An 18712-nucleotide genomic window follows, 5' to 3' on the forward strand; every position below is an offset into this window, starting at 1 on the left:
TTCAGGCTTGGGTTTGGGTTTTTTTGGGAACTTTAGAAAATTGGTAATAATTAATCTGTAATGGCATTGATGGGAAAAGTGTTCATTGATGGGGAAAAGTAATCAAAAAGTGTCAATAAGGGTGTGGCTTTAAAAGTACTTCAAATGTTTTACTTAGGCAATTTAAAGGACACGTTATCTGTTAACCTATACACTTTGTGACATTACATTTTCTAAGAACTATGAACATTTGCAGGTGTTTTAATTATCTGCAGGAGGGTTCTCCTATTGTTCTCTGAATGCAATAGAAGTATATTCAAACACTACAAGGAACATTTTTGTATATTTTATACAGTCTAAAATAAGGGCTATGGAGTTATTTGTTCTCTAGTTTGTAATTTGTATGCAAAATGGCAGGCAAATTAACCATCATTTGCTTCTTCACCAAAAAAAGTTGTTTAAATATTTTCATTAAACGCGAAGAGGTTTTGTATTATGAGAGCAATTGAGTGTCATAAATGTAGTAATAAATTGGAAATTGGAAACTAAAATGTATGAAGAAATTCTTTGAAGAAAACTAAAGCTCTCGCAGGACTGATTTGAGTACACATTACTTTTGCAATAAAAAGAAAAGTCTTTCAATATTGAGGTTCCAACTTAAGTGCTCATGCATGTGCTTAACATTAATCAAATTCAAGGGAACGCATGAACACAGTAAAATATTTCCATGGTCTAAGAACACGTAAAGTTTGGGGCTTATTTCAATGCCACTGAATAGACTTCAATATATTTCAGTAGGCTTTGGATAAGGACCCAAGCAGCATGTTTTTCAGAGAGAGGTTATTTATTTTTAAGTCTCAGTTTAACTCTACTCATGTTTAAGGATTTTACAAGACTGTTCAGACTAAGTCACCTTTTTCCCCACTGTCAAGAACACAAGAATGTACTATCCATATGTTCATAATCAATGTGTGTTGCCAGGATAATCTAAACAAAATAATCCATTGAAAAAAATTGTACAATGTAATGCAAACTGTACTGAAAAATTGTTCTAAGACTAGCTTTTTAAAAGGGCTTCTTAATATTTATTTAAAAGAATCTATATTAATGCAGCTCACTAAATACAATGCGCTCTAGACTAAGCAACTCAGTTGTTTACTTGCATTTTTGGAGAGGAGAGTCGCAGGAATAACTATTTTTCTTCTTACAAAGCTTGAAATAATATCAACAGCATGGAATTTCAAGCCACAAATTTAGTGTTCATAGATCACTGGGAGTCACGCATTCCATGCTCACCTGCCTGCAGTCATTATGAAACGATACTCATGGAACTATAGCTAAAGCTTGGTCCAAGAGCACCTATCTAAAGACAACAGAAATGACCTGGGTCTTAAATCTGGCAACTTGTGTCATTGGGGTGTTCTAGACTTCATATCCAGCAATAGCCTAAAAATACAGGTTAATACACAATGAAAAATAGAAAAAAGAATAGGAATGCTTAAAATGATTTGGGAATCAATTATTCATCCTTTTCCTAAGTAGATATGCAATACAGGATGAAAGAACACCAGAATGAAAGTAAATGTGGGCCTGAAATGAGGAACTATCCCTATAATAAGTGACAGTTGAGCTATATTATTAATATCCCAATAATTGCCTTATATATCGGTCTGTTTAAGTCACCTTAAATACTGATGGTCTGTGTTCGAGACAGTATGGGAATTGTGTGCATCCAGCATCACTGTAACACAGCTACCTCAGGGTTGGCAAGTGGGGACTACATAGTAATAGCGAGAGTGAAAAGAGAGGCTTCCAACAAAATGCTAAAGCAAAGCCCCAGTCTAAATGGCTCTGACACAATTGTGTCAATGTCCATCCAAAGCAAAGAAGAATGTCAAGAAGCTCCCAACCTTGTCCAAAAGTACACGATCTGAAGGTATTTTAGCGAGTGGAAAAATCATTTGGACCAGACCCAAGTTTCATGAAGCTCATTGTAATAAGGAAAGAATAAAGGAAGACACATAGCTGCCATGAGTTCAACCTGTGGTTCCATAACATCCTGGCATTCCAATGCTTAGATTCAGCCCCATCAACACAGCGGTTGTCACACAGCTGCATCAGATGAGGACGGCAAAGTGCACAGATGTGTCCCAGAAGACCATTGGTCCCCACTAGTGAATTACAAGCAACTCCTGACTCAGACCGGACAAACTCACTACACCTGGCACACATGGTATTTATCCACACAGGTTAGCAGGCAAAGTCTGTACTGAAAGCTTGTAACTTATTGATAAGTGGAGAGATGTGTCTATCTATGGGTGATATTTAAGGACCGTCACAATATTGAACATTATGTCCTGATCTCAGAGTGAAAGTGAGTCATCAGGAAATCATGTCTCAGTGATGGGTCATCACTGAGTGGTAGAAAGGAAGCATCACCTTTCCCTAGTTAGCCAATTAGATACTGCATTGCTCAAATTGTACTAACCCAGAAAAGCCAAAGGGAAAGCATCAAAGACAAAGTATAAACAATGAAATCGCTGTGAAGTGAAGAGGAATGATACGACAGCGAGGGACCAGCAGTGTATGTGAATAAAGACAAAAGACAGATTCAGTACATCACAGGCTAGAGGAAGACGCTCTGTGTGCATAGACATTCACTGAAGAGATACCACCTTGATGTGTGGCAGTGCTTCATGAAAGACTAGCTCCTAGCTCCCTGGAGTGAGAATCGATTTTATTAGATAGCAAAGATAATTATTAATAAAAATGCAGGCCTCAGTTTTGTATTTGTGCTGCCTATAACCATTTGTTACCATAACTCAGTCAGACTTGTTTCTATTTGAAGCTCTACTTTCTCAAATACATTTCCTTTTACTTTACTATAATCAAACTCCAGTGGTGGATGTGACACAAGAGCAGCAACCTAAGATAAACTCAGGTACACTGTTCCATTAGGAATGTCTACACTGAAAAGAAAAATCTGTGGCACCAAGTTGTGGAGCCTGGATTAACTTATTTGAGCTCCCAGGACTCATGCTGTAGGCCAAGGATAGCAGTGTAGGTGGTTACAGAAGTACTGGCACTTGGACTCCAAGACCACCTCCTTCACCGAGTTTCAGAGCCTACATTCCAGGCTAAGTAGGAACATCCAACACTGCTATTTTTTGCCTCACAACCCAAGCCCTACAAGCCCAAGTCAGTTTACCCAAGCTCTGCGACTTGGAGCCAGGTCTTTCTTTGCAGTGTAGACACACTGGAGATAAAGGATCTGGGATCAGGGACTAGAAATCAGAGGGACACTTTGAAGGGATTTGGGCTTGGGTGCATCTGTTGTCAACCTACAGGGCTGGTGTAGCCCAGAGGAGAATGTGGGAGTGACTCATGGGTGTATTAGGCTTATAATGCCCACCTGGCACAAGCAAGACTCCCTCACACTGGAGGAAGGCAGAAACAAGATGAACCACAGTCCTTGCTAGCCTGAGAAACTTCGCCAACACTCACCTCTATCCCTTAAAAATTCAAATCATAAGATGATTTCAACAGCTCATTTCTGACATTGATATCCAGAAGCCAAAAATAGGGAGACATATATTCTAGGGTAGAGGGCACAGGTAGGCCTCTCACGTTGTTTATACCCTGCCCCCCCCCCCCCCCCCCACACACACACACACCTGGAAGTTCCAACCTTGGCTACTTCACAGCTACAGTCTTTTCAGGCAACCTGGCTCTGACTGAGCTGTTAACATGGCTCCAATTTACAGCATTGGCTGGGCTTTAAATATGCTTTGGAACTGTTGGTTGGGTTAAGAGCCTGTCTCCACTACAGCCTGGAAACCCAGGGAGGGGTCAGTCAGATTGTTAGCTAGTTCTGCAGTCTGGCTGTGAGGACCAATTTCCCCCAAAAGCTTTGGAGGACAGTGCACATTCAAAGATCTCTAATGATAGGAGCAGCTGGCTGTTTGTTTGCTTTGCCTTGCACAGGGACTGCAGAATATTTGCTGTCTTTACCCTGCCCAGAGGATCAAAGCCCAGCTGCAACTGCTTGCCCCAGCCAGGAGGCTTGGGAGGCATAGGCAGAGAGTTTACTGGGCCCTGACAGGAGCCCTGAGTTCCCCAGATCTCCTTAAATTGCCTGATCTAACAGAGAGTCCCGATGACTCGGTGATGGGATGTATCAATCTTGCATTGGACCAAAGGGGGTGGGCCTGCTGAACATGCAGGATCTCCTATGACACGTCAGATGAAATTGGAACTTCCTAGTTAAAAGTTCAAGCATCAGCTTCAAATACATTCCCTGGGTCACTTCCTACAGCAAGGCTCATCTCAGGCGTCTCTTCGGCTGGCAGCAGCTTGGCATCCCGGTCGGTCTCTGCAGTCAGGTGGTTGTCCGCTGCGTAGTGAGGATCCATGGTTCCCACCACTCGGAGATCCCAGGCATCTCCGCAGGAGCCTTCAGCACATGTCCCTCCTCCTCCTCAGCCAGTCCAGACATAGCTGGGCTGCATCCTTTTATTTATGCCTTCCTCCCTGAACATGTGCATTATGTGTGTGTGTGGGAGGAGGGGGGGGCTTGATTTCCTGGGTTCGCTGTTATTGGTCAGACCCCATTGGCCCAATGTGAGGTTGGTCCACCCTGTCACAGTGCGTCTGATATGTCAGCCTCAGGATACTTCACAGAAAGTAGCACAAAGCTCACAGCATGAGTTTCCCTCCATCCTTTTCCTGATTCTGCTCTTCACCAACTCTGGCCACCTAAGAAAAAGACAGCATCATTTTAAAGAGGGTATGCATATTTTGATGGAACCTCTTGGCATTCACCTATGTCATTTTAATCTTTTCCACAATGCTAAAAAGGAACAAAAAAGGGGTATCATATTGAGAGCTTTAAATTTAGTAGAGGAGCCTTTAGGATCATGAGTGAGAGGAAGAAACAGACAGACAAAGATTTAAATTCAGTTCCTTTCTTCTCCTATTATGCAGGACTGCAGCATCAACAACTAGCAATTGAGGGGCAAGATACATCATTAAACTTATTTATAGCATCAACTACTCTGCATTCATCCACACAAGTGAAACTGTAAAACGGGGGGTGGGGAGTATAAAGGGAGTGTGTGATTCTTTCATTAGGTTGTCTGTAATGTTGGATTGGTCCATAAATTAGTGTGTATAAGAGGACAGAAAAAAAAGAATTCAAAGCTTTGCCATTGTAATTACAGCTCTTTAAATATCAAAAGACACAAAGAAAGATTTCTTCTGAAAAGAGTAGCGACTTTCTTGGCAAGCCACTATTAAATACTTGCATAAATCTGCAGTTTGTAACACTCACCTCCCCCTTCCACACTAGATTTGGGTGACATTGCTATAATGAATTACAGACAGTGTGACTAGGTGGGCTTTCTTTCTTTCCTTTATTTACCAGGGTAGCCTACTGAGACAAGACACCTCTTTTTGAGTGGGAGGTTTAAGTGGGATAGTGGAGGGGTATGGAAGGGCCGTGGACTGGAGAAAAGCAGATTCCCATTCGCAACATGAACTCTCACAGATACCTATGACAAAAGCCCTGATAATTACCACACCGTTACTACGGAACCATCCTTTAATGTATAATGTGCATAGAATTATCAGGTCCCATGGGGCCTATGCTCTGTTTAACTATGTGCAATTTCAATTACATGTTTACTAAAAACAGAGAAGACATTCTTCCCATTAACCCGCTACAAAGCTCCCTATGCACCCCCAAGCCACTCATTTCAAGCTAAACCCTCCCTTTCACCTAGAGGTCAGCAGACTCTGGCTCTGTCAGTCGGGCAGGGGCAATCAATTCCGGAATCAAAGGCCCTTCTCCCAGAAAACACAACCTGCCGCTAGTCTCCAAAAGGTTAACTCAATGGCCTCCCTGTATCTTATGTGCTAGTCAATACGGGTAGTCTCTAAAGCAGCCAGGACTCAACCCAATATAGCAGTGGTGGGCAACCTGTGGTCCACTGGGGTCTTGTGTGCGGCGCAGGAGACATTTTGTTTACCATTGGCCACCAGGTTGCCAGATTCTGCTGGTTTCCATCTACATAATTTTTTCCTCCCAGTATTACAAAGTGAAATACACATAAAGCAAGGGCACGTGAAGTACTGTGTGTGCTGATTTCACACAGCATTATGAGAGCTCCCTCTGCATCCGAAGCACTCCTATGGTTCAATCGGCACTCAACAAATTCTAAGTATGCAAACACAGTCAGCAAAACTACCCTGTCCCAGGAGACAATCTTACAGCCCACTGAGATGAAGGAGGGCCACTCATGTGTCCCACTCTCTAGCATAGGTTACCCTTCATTGCAATTTGCGGTGGGGAGGGTTAGACCCAAGACAACCTCTTGAATTGCATATAGAAGCAGCAAGGAAGTGGTCTGGAGACACAGCATAATCATTTCTAATTAGGCTGACACCACCTAACAGGGGAGCAGCTGCATTGTGAACCAGATGGTCATCCATGGTACCCCAATGGAGTGCACTAAAATAGCCCCAGGCTAGAAATCACCAGGCATGAATTACTGTGACACGGTCCAGGCCCAAAAGAAACAAAAAGGTAATTCATAGCATTAAAAAAAAAAATCACCACAGTCTGAGTAGAGGGACCCAGAGTTTACTAAGTTGTCAACTTCACAAAGCAATTTTGCAGGGTGCGACTTTGTGGGCCTAATGATGGATGGAAAAAATGAGATGTGCCATTCTCCACCACAGCTGAAACACAGTGTTACAAGGAGGACTCTTTAAATGATAGCTGTCATGTACATAGGTAAATAGTTAATAATGGCATGCCAACAGATGAAGCTCAAGAATTTATAGCATAGTTCTTAGGTTTTATAGGTTTAATACAATGTGTGTTCCCTGCCAATGATTTCCTCCACATAGCTCTACAACAGGCCAAAAGGAGAATTTCCCTGGTGCAGAAGCAGCATGCACAGGGCTGATGAAGATAGCACTTTCCTGCACTCCTTGCAATGGGTGAGTCAAGTGGGGGGGGGGGGGCATATAAAGGCTCTGCAATCCCTATATAGCCTGGGTCTGGTTGCCTCCCCAGCTGCTGTAATTTATGCCAGTGGCCATCACAGGCAACCCAGTACAGATCTGGAGGGCCAATGTGGCAAAAAGCCTCTGGAGATAGCTAAGTCTACATGTTTATAAGTGAAAAGAACAAATCACCAAATATACGAGTTAAGTTAGTGTTTGGGTGAAGAAGAACATCTTCCCTAATACAACGCAAAATAAACCCAACCAGTGAAATAGGCTCTAGGTAAGTTTCCCCCATTCTGAGCAAAGAACTGAGGTGGTGGCACAATGCGGGGAGGACTACAGTCAAAGCAGAGCAAATCTGCAAAATCTTTTATACAAGATTGGGGAGGGGGGGAGCTTTGAAGCAAGCTAAGCTCCAACGGACATCAAGTGGGCTGCTGACCAAGGCTGCCTCTCACCATAAAGTCAGATGAGCACAACACAGTGTGCACTAAGTTGCGTGCTATTTCAATTATAATGATTGCATGCAAGAAGGGTTAAGGTATTGATCCTAGAGGGAAACCTGCACCCACCTCTGTCAAGACCAACTTGACACTGTTTAATAGAAGTCATATGCTTTCCTCCTAATTTGCTAACAAGCCAATTAATTATGAGAGGCATCTGGTTTTGGCCTAAAGCCAAATTAAATGGTGTCATTAGGGTTTGCGTTATAACAAAATCATGCATTACATTCTTTGAACTCTCAATTCAATTATACTGTATTTGGATTCCAAGTAAGTACAAACTATTTATACACACATCAATATTAGACACAGCAACAATAAATTCTTCTCACATGTATACAGAACCGTTCATGCCAAAGGACTTTACCAAATTTGGACTCTATGCTACGAGACTTTTTCATGCATCACTCCTTTGGAAGTCAAAGGGAACTCCCATGAAGGTCAATAGGAATTCCACTGTCCATGGGCTTGCAGACAGGGCCTTATGCTATTTCCTATGCTTTTCAATGAAGGACACACCCTTGACACATGTACTTTAATTGGAGTCTGTTTCCATCACTGAAAAGCAGCCACCTCTGGGGCAAAATGCAAATACCTGGTTTGCTTATGTTTGTATCATTCATTGATGTAACACTAACATTTAATCTACATTAAGCTAAGCAGGGTTGCTGACTTGATAATATTTAAAAACTGGATACCTGAGCAGGAGCACTGCAATCTCCCCTGAAGTCTGACTCCCTTCCATTTCTTTTCCGCTGCCTCCTCTCTGTCATTTCTTGCTTTTCCCCTCAAACATGAGTAGGCGAGATGGATCTGTGGAGCTAGGACAGAGAGCTGCAGCCATTCAATGCAGGTAGGAGGTGGCCCTGGCTGAGTAGAGGCTGGCGCAGGAAATGACAGGGCACCTCTCTAACTTGCCCGCCTGCAGTAACTACTTTGAGTGTCTGGTCAGTAGATCTGTCTCCTCCATCTCCTGCCTGCCCTGTAAAAGGAAAAGGGAGCCCCTGTATTCAGGGTACCCCCGTCTTGCCTCATATCTGAGCACAGCACAGGTTACCTCCTCTGTTGTCTTCAGATCAACAGCAGACAAATCTTGCTGCTCACACATGCTCAGCAGCTGCTGTTTCTTCAGTAGCTCCTAATTCCTGGTCTCTTTTTTCTATCCCTTTTCCAAAAAAGATTCTGAGACCCTTTTTTCTCTGTTTTATTCCTTCTACAGTACTTCCTTTCAATATGGTTGTCATTAATGGTAATTCACACTGCAATATATTCCACACACACTGCCACTATATGTCACAGATTGAGGAAATTGCACCTCCATTTCCCCCTCATGGTCCAGCAGGGACACTCATCTTTAGGCTTCTTACTCCACAGTCCTCACCTCTCCTGGGTAGAGAACCAGATCTCCCTCCTGATTGGGGTATCTATGATATCCCCAGCAAGTCAGGCTGCCTCAGCAGGCCTGCTTTGCCTTCTCCTCAGAGGCTGTAATTACCCAATTAGAACTTACCGCACAGCTCTTTCTAAACAGGGACATTCATTTGTAAGGAGAAAACATTAATGATAAAATATATTAAAACCAATGAAAGAACCTGCATGCTAAGAGATCACCTCAACTGCAACAAGGACTCAGAGTGGTAAACAGTCCTTTAAACACAACCCAGGGATTTTTCTAGGGTTACAAGTTCATGACCATTTTCTTCAGAACAAGAACCTCCATGCAAAGGCCAAGACCTTCCAACCCTTGCTAGGAAGGACTGGGGTCTTCCTTGAATAGATAGTCCAAGAAGCTTTCCTATCCTTTTACTCAACTGGAAAGATCCAAAAGTCTCTCTCCCCCTCCCCCATCCTCCACCGCCCTTGGCTTCTGGAGAATGCCGCCTTAATATAGACAAACATCTCCAGGAGGTGATAACTTTTCTGGACATGTTAAAATCAGAGTGAATTTGTCTAGTCAACCTTCATTATTCTCAGTCCCTGAAGGGCTATGGTCTCCCTACCTTTTGGAATTACCTACAATTTCTCTCTAGATCATCTGAAGAAGTGGCTTTTGGCCACAAAAGCTCATGATACTATAGATATTTTTGTTAGTCTCTAAGGTGCCACAATTGTTTCTACAATTCTTAATATAGTAAGATCTCCCAGAGATAAATGCAAAATTTCCACAACTGCTCCCTATGTTCTAGGTCACCACTGAAGAATTCAATTACAGAAATGGTTCTGTTTCTTCATTTTGCATTCCAAAATGAAAGTGTGACCCCTTCTGGGTGTGGTCTACTGTCCCATCTAGTGGCACCCAGACCACCTAGAGTGAGAATAATGAGTCTGCTTGTCACAGGGTAGACTCACCAGCATGGAGCCTTCAGTTGGTTGACTTGGGGAATTAGCTCATGGTTTCATTGGGCGCCTTCCTCTAGCTGGTATCTCCCTGTGCTCTTCTTTAACCACGGTGTCCTCTTCAGGACTCTGCCCTCCGGCAGTGCCCACTCCAGTCTCTCTGCACCCCCTTCCAGGGGAGTAGTGTTTACTGCACACTCCAGGGTGCTCCCTTCTCCCAGGGACCCTCAGTTCTTCTCCCCAGGAACACTTAGTTCCCCTGCACCCACCATGCCTCAGTGACCCACTGCCACCCTTCTTCTAGCCCCTGCCTCCAGGGCAGACTGCAATCTGTAATGGCCACTCATCACTGGCAAAGAGGTGTGGACCTGCTGCCCTGCTTACCATGGCTGCCTCCTGCAGCCCCAGTAGCTTAGGCCTTGCAGCCTGGGGGCTTACTTGGCCAGAGCCTCCCCAGCTCTGCCTTCCTTCCCCAGCACTGTTCTACCTCCAGGAAGCCTCCCACTTCCCTGGCAGTCTTGTCTCTACTGCTCTCCAGCCAGAGCAGCAGTTAGGTTCTCCTCTCTCTACAGGAGTCCTCCTTTATATGGCCCTCATTAGCAGAGCTGGCTCAGCTGGGGCTTCACTCTCAGCCCTCACTCAGGGCTGGAGTTTTGCCCTTAAAGGGCCAGTGCAGAGCAAACGCCCTGTCACTCTGCTTTACAGCCTTCGCTACCAGCCAGTTGGCTTTTAGTTCATGCGGCAGAAGTTCGTTGCTAAGCTCCAGAAGTCCCAGAAGTTCGATTCTGCCTGCAGACCACTAGAGTCTGCTGACATTACAAAAGCAGCTGTGATGGTTTTATATTACAGTAAGCACAGCTGCTTTCACTTTGGAGTGTCACATTTCCTTATACAAAATACTTGACAGACTGGCTGCTAATGCTTTTAATTACCTCACTGACCTGTTCATTCTGTTATCACCTCCCTGCTCCTCTACTCATCTACCACTGGCTGTTTCCTACCCCACTAGCCTCTTCACTGGACCAGTGATGCTTCTTGAGTTCTGAAAGGATCCAAAAGGTATAGGTCACCAGCCTATGGAAGACATATTTCAATTTGGAGAGGTTTTGTTAATCCCCTATTACCTATTTTCATCAGGTCTTAGCCTGCCAAACCTGGATCTTGGGTATAATTTTAACCAGCAAGACTTAAAGATAAAAATTTAGAAGGATATTTTTGTGCTGAAGGCACTGGACTGGGATTAATCTCTGCCACAGACTTTCTGTGTGGCCTCAGACAAGTTATTTATTTTTCCCATGCCTCATCAGCAAAATATAGGTAATATTTCCCTACCTCACAGTGGTTCATTGAAGCTCAATTCATTAGGTGTCCTGTGGAAAGGAAGTTTCTGAGCACCCCACAAACAGTAACAATCACATTTTTTCAGAAATTGTTGTTAAAAGCTATGGCAATAAGCATATACAGAGGATGAGTTGAAATGATATCCTTAGATATGTCACTAATGCCTTCCAGGCCCCTCACTCCACACTCAATGCGCATCCATATTTTCACATTGGTTTTAGATTAAGAAAAACAAAATGAGAAACATAAAAGTAAGGGCCTCCTCTATGTAACATGCTGCATTAACTCTCTCGGAAAATGGCAAAGTCTTTATAATTTAATTCCAAAATCATGGAAATAAAATCAGAGCAACATCACAACATAAACCTCTGAGTTTTCAACATGTGCCCATGAAGTGTAAACTGAGACAATCACCTGGCCTTATGAGCACTGGGACTTAGGGCAAATTACATCGCTGCTGTGCCTCAATTCCCTTATCTGTAAAATGGGCCTAATGATTGTGACCTCCTTTGTAAAGTATTTTGAGATCGACTGATGCAAAGTACTAGATAAAGATCAAGATACTGTTGCTTAGGTTAAACCTCTCATTGAACACCGAACACTGTATTGTCATAGAATCATAGAAACAGACTACTAGAACTGGAAGGGACCTTGCAAGGTCATTGAGTATAGCCCCCTGCCCTCACAGCAGGACCAAGCACTGTCTAGATGATCCCTGATAGATTACTATCCAACCTACTCTTATATATCTCCAGTGATGGAGATTCCACAACCTCCCTAAGCAATTTATTCCGATGTTTAGCCATCCTGACAGGCAGGAAGTTTTTCCTTATGTCAAACTTAAACCTCCTTTGCTGCAATTTAAGCCCATTTCTTCTTGTCCTATCCTCAAAGGCCAAGGAGAACAATTTTTCCTGCTTCCTCCTTGTAACATCCTTTAGATACTTGAAAACAGCTATCATGTCCCCTCTGAGTCTTCTTTCTTCTAAACTAAACAAGCCCAATTCTTTCAGTTTTCCCTCATAGCTCATGTTTTCCAGACCTTTAATAATTGTTGCTCTTCTCTGCACCTTCTCCAATCTCTCCACTTCTTTCTTGAAATGCGGTGACCAGAACTGGACACAAAACTGAGGCCTAATCAGTGCAGAGTAGAGCGGAAGAATGACTTCTCGTGTCTTGCTCACCACACTCCTATTAATGCATTTCAGAATCATGCTTGCTTTTTTTTGTAATTACGTCACACTGTTGACTCATATCTAAAGGCGTCCACTGACCCATAGATCTCCTTCTGCAATATGTCTTTCTAGACAGTCACTTCCTATTCTGTATGTGTGAAACTGATTGTTCCTTCCTAAGTGGAGTACTTTGCATTTGTCCTTATTAAACTTCATCCTATTACCTCAGACCATTTCTCCAGTTTGTCCAGATCATTTTGAATTATGACCCTACCCTCCAAAGCACTTACAACCCCTCCCAGCTTGGTATCATCTGCAAACTTAGTAAGCGTACTCTCTAAGCCAATATCTAAATCGCTGATGAAGATATTGAATAAAACCGGTCCCAAAACAGACCCTTGAGAACCGCACTTGTTACACCCCTCCAGCATGACTGTGAACCATTAATAACTACTCTGTGAACAGTTATCTAGCCAGTGATGCCCCCACCTTACAGTAACGCCACCTTACAGTAACCCCATCTAGGTTTTATTTCCCTAGTTTACAGATAAGATGGTCACACGAGACCGTATCAAATGCCTTACTGAAGTATAGGTATCCCATGTCCACCGCTTCTCCCTTATCCACAAGACTTGTTATCCTATCAAAGAAAGCTATCAGATTGTTTTGACATGATTTGTTCTTTACAAATCCATGCAGGCTGTTACCTATCTCCTTGTTATCTTCCAGGTGTTTGCAGATGAATTCTTTAATTACTTACGCCATTATCTTCCCTAGCACAGAAGTAAAACTGACTTACCTCTAGTTTCCTGGGTTGTTCTTATTTCCCTTCTTCGGTCTTCTGGAATCTCTCCTGACTTCCATGACTTTTCAAAGATGATAGCTAATGGATCAGATACCTCTTCTATCAGCTCCTTGAGTGTTCTAGGATGCAAGACCTGATCACTTGCAGACATCTAACTTTAAGTGATTTTTAACTTGTTCTTTTATTATTTTAACATCTAAACCTACCACATTTCTACAGGGTAGGCATCCTGTCACCATCAATCTTCTTGACGAAAACCAAAACATTTGCATTGCAGGAGGGCCAACAAGCAATAGTCATGTACCAGGATTATCAGAGAACAATGAGATGGTTTAGGCTCAAGTACAGGTTTCCTCTACACACATGCTCTTGCAAACCCATTACATCTTTGAGAACAGTCTATTTTGCAAAACACTTCCAGTTCTTTCAATGCAGAACACTTCCAGTTCTTTCAATCAGAACTTCTCTACACAGGCCTTTATATTTAAGATATTGCAACAAGGAGATTTTTGTATTTCTATTTTGGAAAGATAATCAATAGAGCAAACATTTGTGTTTCATGCCACTCAACAACAATGGCACTAGCAGACAATTGCCACTTGGCAATGGCATTCTGGTGCAGTTCCCTCTGGCATCCAAGGAAAATGCAAAGAGAAAACTCATTATCGAAGAGTCAGTCTCAGAGACATGATACCGGATGTAAGGCTGAACACATTCTTTCAGCAGCTGGTACTTAGCATTATCTCTCTGTATGCCATAGAAGTGTAAAAACTACAACAAAAATAACCAGAGGTGTTTAGATAACACCTCCTGATTCAATGATTTGTTACCTTTTATGTTACAACTGGGTATCACAGCATTTAACACTGCAGCTGTGCAATGGGTATTAGGGTTGCCAGGTGTCCTGTTTTGAACTGGACAGTCCAGTATTTGAGCTTTCTGTTCGGGAAACAAATTGAGAAAATATAACTGTCCAGTATTTTCTAAATAAAATGTAATGTAGATTGTGATGTAATGTCAAGTGTGTCCAGTATTTTTGTTGAAACCATCTGGCAACCCTAATGGGTATGGGCAAGAGACCTAAAGCCAACACAGAAAAAAGGAGTAAAAATATGCTGTTTACATTAGATGTGGATTCTCTAAAGTACTCCTCCCTCCCCTGCACCCACGTTTATTTACTTCCTGCAGGGATTAAGACATGCTGAGGCCCTAAACTATGTCACGTTTAAGAGGCGCCATAGAATAATGCACATGTTTTGGTAATGCTAACAGAAGGATAATGACAATAGAAATAATAAAGTTTTACATTTTCATATATGCCAGTACATAGGTGATGATGCAACTAAAAACTATTATATTTTTGTATTTAGAGGCCTCTCAAACTGAGACTGTAAGCTGTAGCTTGCTTAGCTTGTACATAAATCCGGCCCTGACTTCATGTCAGCCAACAAGCAGGAGATAGCTTTGACAAATATACAGGCATGTACTGTTCATGGCATGACAGCCTAAGACTATAGACACACTTGTTTGCTAGTGAGTCAAAAGCACAGACATTTTTGGTTGTGCAGAAGGGAGGATTCACTACCCACATTACCTGTTACAGCAAAAGAGAAAAGTCTTGATTACCATAGTCTTCTCCTCCCTAGCTTCCATGACAAACATATCACATCACCCTCACTCCTTCCAACCCATGCATAAAGCAGCTCCTAAAATCATCCTCCTGCACTAATTTCAGCTCCCTCACCATATCACTCCACTGACTCCACCACTGCCTCTGCAGCATGTTCAACCGTCTTACTTTCCCCTCCAAGCCCCTTCATAACTTTGCCTTCCCCACACAAGCTACTTTTCTCAGTTATTGTGCTGCCCACTGCTACCATGATGCCAGCCTCAACCCTGGAGTGCCAGCTCCCATGATTTTGTCATGACTCTCATGATAATCATTGCTTCCTCACTCTCAGAGTCCAGTGCGTGTGGCATGATTTCAGCCTTCCTTCTTAAAGGAAAAGCAAGTTTCTAGCCCTCATGGCTGTGGAGAAAGCTTCCAAATGTAATCCCGGTACACACTATAGGCTCAAAACACAAAAGGCAAATGAAAAGAACACCAAATCTCTTCTTTGTACATTATTTTCAAGCCCAATATAGGTTTTCTTGGCAAGCCAGACTCAAGATTTTTGAACATTTGCAGTTGGGCAATACTGATTCCTTCCTTTGCCCACTTCTCTCAACTGTCTTCCCCACTTCTTCTATGATGCTCTTTATGTGCAACACCCCCAAAAAGTGTTCAATAAGGCTACTACTTTTCCTCGTCCCAACACCCCACCTCTGCCAAGATACTGCCAAGCTGTCAGCTAACAAATGCTGCCTGGGGCCATTTCAGGATAGTGGATGTTTTTTACATGTTGGCTATGTTTTGATTACATATTTGATCTCTTTGCCCTACTCTTTTCATGCTGCTCGTTTTCTAAGTCTGTGAGTCCTTAGAGGCAAGATCTGGGTCTTCATGTGTCAGGAGAAAGCCCCAAGAGCATTGTGGGTGCTGCCAGAATAAAAACATCAATAATATTTGAAAGAAAAACAGGGCTTTTACTTTAGAAAGTCCATGAACTGGATGATGATCTTTGAAGCATCTTCTGAGGCATTTCCCCTCACAACTACTGTTGGTATTTGTTTTGCCATTCCTCCCAGGCCATGGTCTGGTTTTGAACCCATCTTGAAGGCACAAAGATCCTCCTATTGTCCTTTTTTCCTTTCTTATGTCCTCCCTCCATGAAACTATATGGTATAGAGCAGGACTGGGCAAAAGGGCCTCCTCAGGTCACATCCGGCCTGCTAAGCGAGTGGATCTGGCCTGCGGAGGCTCTGTTGCTCCCTGCAGGCAAATTAGGACCTGGGGGCAGGGGAGTGCCCAAAGTCTTCTCCACTGTGCCTCTGCCCTGCAAGCAGCATGCAGTGCTTCAAAACGCCCTGCGCTGCTCACAGGACGGGGGCAGAGCGGAGAAGGCTTCGTATGCTCCCCTGCTCCCAGGCCTTCATTGGCCTGGGAACGGGGGAGCACGTGAAGCCTCCTCCACCCTGTGAGGAGCATATGGTGCTTTGAAGCGCTGCACGCTCATCGCAGGGTGGGGGGAGAGCGGAGGAGGCTTCTCACACTTCCCCTGCCCCCAGGCCAATCAGGGCCTGGGGGAGGGGGAGCTGCATGAAGCTTCCTTCACCCTGCCACGGCCCTGCGAGGAGCTTGCAGCACTTCAGAGTGCCACATGCTCCTCACAGGGCGGGAGGAAGCTTCCTGCCCTCCACCGCCCCCAGTCCCTGATTGGCCCAGGGGTGGGGAAACATGCCAATCCTCTTCCAGGGCATGGGTGCCTAGTGGGAAGGAGGAGCAAAGGGGCTCCCCTACCCCCAAACCAATCATGATCTGGGGGTGGGGTAGCCCTGCTCCTTCCCGATGAGGCCCTGCCCCTTCTGGGGTGGCCCAGAGCTACTTCAAACATTTTTGAAGTGGCCCCCAAGCAAAAATGATTGCCTACCCCAGTGTCGAGGCAAGTGGATACCATTCCTAAAGTCAGCCAGAGAACCCATGGAGACCCCAAACCATCAGGGTCAAGCTGTCTCTGCAACACACTTGCCAGCTCCTCTGCAAATCTTAGAAACGAAAGGGCTAGGCTCTCAGTCTGATCTCCATATGGTAGTACATATGGGTAAGACGTTGTCTAGGCTGTTTTAATGTAATGCAGTACGAAAGCTGTATTTTTTGGTTCAGAAATGAGACATAAGTCTGGATAGACGGGAAGAAAAGTGCAATTTAAATGTTCTGGGGAGGCAAGGGACACATGACTACCCTCTCAAATTGTCTCTGGAGAAGCATCAGCAGTAGCAGAGCCAAAAGCACCACAGAAGCAGCAAGTGAACCCCTGGGAACATTTTATAGCAGCTGGGATCCACCTCCACAGGCAGGGACCAGCTCCAAGGAATGTCACCAGATGGCACTGGGCTTCTTCAGGAGAGAAGCAAAAGTGTATCGGGGTACGGCTCAGAGCTGTGCCACCCACCCTTCCTGGGGAGCAACCAGGTGTGCAAAGATGCCTCGACTCTCACATCAGAGAGCACCAGGGGCTCAAGCAGGCCAGGTGGCACCTACCAGCTTCCAATCCACTAGCTCCTAGCAAGAGGTGACATTTTGAAAATCTCAGTACCAAATGGAAGGCAGAAATCTGGTGGGACATCCACAGGGGAGCTGACAGGGCTGCCAGGTCCATGGGCAATGTGCATGTGGAAAGGTATCGCTAGGCTTCCAGAAGTGAGGTGGCCTCAGGCAAAAGAGTTGGGAGCAGCCAGCCCCCAGCACTGCCCAGGTAGCATGATCCCTTTCTCCCCCGAAGCAGCGCTCTGGCAAGGCTTCTAAAGGGCCCAAGGCTCTGGTTGCTCGTGGCAGCAGTGGCATCCAGGAGCTAAAAGCCCTTAAAATCATTTGGCCCTAGGGCAATTGCTCCCTTTCCCTCCCAGGTCGTCCCCACTCTCTCCGCACCCAATTCAGTCTGCAGGCCTACACATGCCCTCATCCCACACATCACCTCTGCTATGCGTACAAGGCTGTAACACTGACATCATTCATGTAAGAGAGAAAGAGCTGTCTTGGGAGCTAGGCACATACTTAGGCATTTTTCAGAATCCCACCCCTCGGAGTACGTTTGAGTTTGGTTGTCTCAGATTCACAAGTAGGAAGGAAGTACTTTCTTACCATGCCAGGAGGGCTGAAATGTAAATAGGAAGCTGCATGATCCAATGAACAGCAGGGAGCTGGCTTTTATACCTGGTTCTGCTGCAGACTCCCTTGTGAAGTCAGACAGGTCATTAAATCTCTTTGCCTCAGTCTCCCCACCTGTGAAAACGGATATAATGCTAACCTCGCATTGAAAAGCACTTTGAGATGTAAAACAGGGGACTCACATGTAGGTATTAAAGACTGTGTTATTAGAAGTGAAAAGGAAAAAAAAACAGAAATCAGGAAAGGAGAGTTTTAATGAGATCTCCGATATGCTGGAAGCCCAGTTGGTATCACCATGTAAAAAAAAAGCAAATTGTCTTTACTTTTTTCAGAAATTATAGTTGGAAACTGGAAAAATCATGAAGAGACCTGCCTGCCTATTTAAATGACTTTAATAGACAATAATACATGATGGACAAGTGCCTTTTGGGGACCTAGAGAAATGCTATGTAAGAAATTTGTTATTTAATCTAATTAGTATTGATTGTCACTAACATAATGGCAGAGTTAACATTTTCACATACATGGGAAAAATCAGTGCTAACAAAACGATTTTAGACATTTACTAGTAGATCAGAAAGTTGCTAATGAGAAGATAATTTCTTAGAGGAAAAACAGTGTTCACAGTTCTCTGTCAGATTTAAGAGAAGGATTCTGAACACGAAGAACACAACAATTGGTGACAAGGTGCTCTTAAGCTATTGTCAAACTCCTACACTATTGCCATCTGCTGGCAAATGGTAGATACAAAGTCTTTCAGCTACAGAGTACAGTAGAAATGTCTATTAAGGCC

At 43.9% G+C, this 18712-nt stretch overlaps 1 long non-coding RNA gene across 1 annotated transcript; it reads left to right on the plus strand.

The window, feature by feature from the left end:
• The first annotated feature begins 4666 nt into the window (after positions 1 to 4666).
• On the plus strand, positions 4667 to 18362 carry LOC142827054 (uncharacterized). The gene is made up of 3 exons (XR_012901427.2): positions 4667 to 4765; positions 6889 to 6981; positions 18252 to 18362. It is a non-coding gene; the product is annotated as an uncharacterized LOC142827054 (long non-coding RNA).
• The last annotated feature ends 350 nt before the right edge of the window (positions 18363 to 18712 follow it).

The sequence above is a fragment of the Pelodiscus sinensis genome, chromosome 2, assembly GCF_052426305.1.
Source record: "Pelodiscus sinensis isolate ZL-2025 chromosome 2, ASM5242630v1, whole genome shotgun sequence".
NCBI classification, from domain to species: Eukaryota; Metazoa; Chordata; order Testudines; family Trionychidae; genus Pelodiscus; species Pelodiscus sinensis.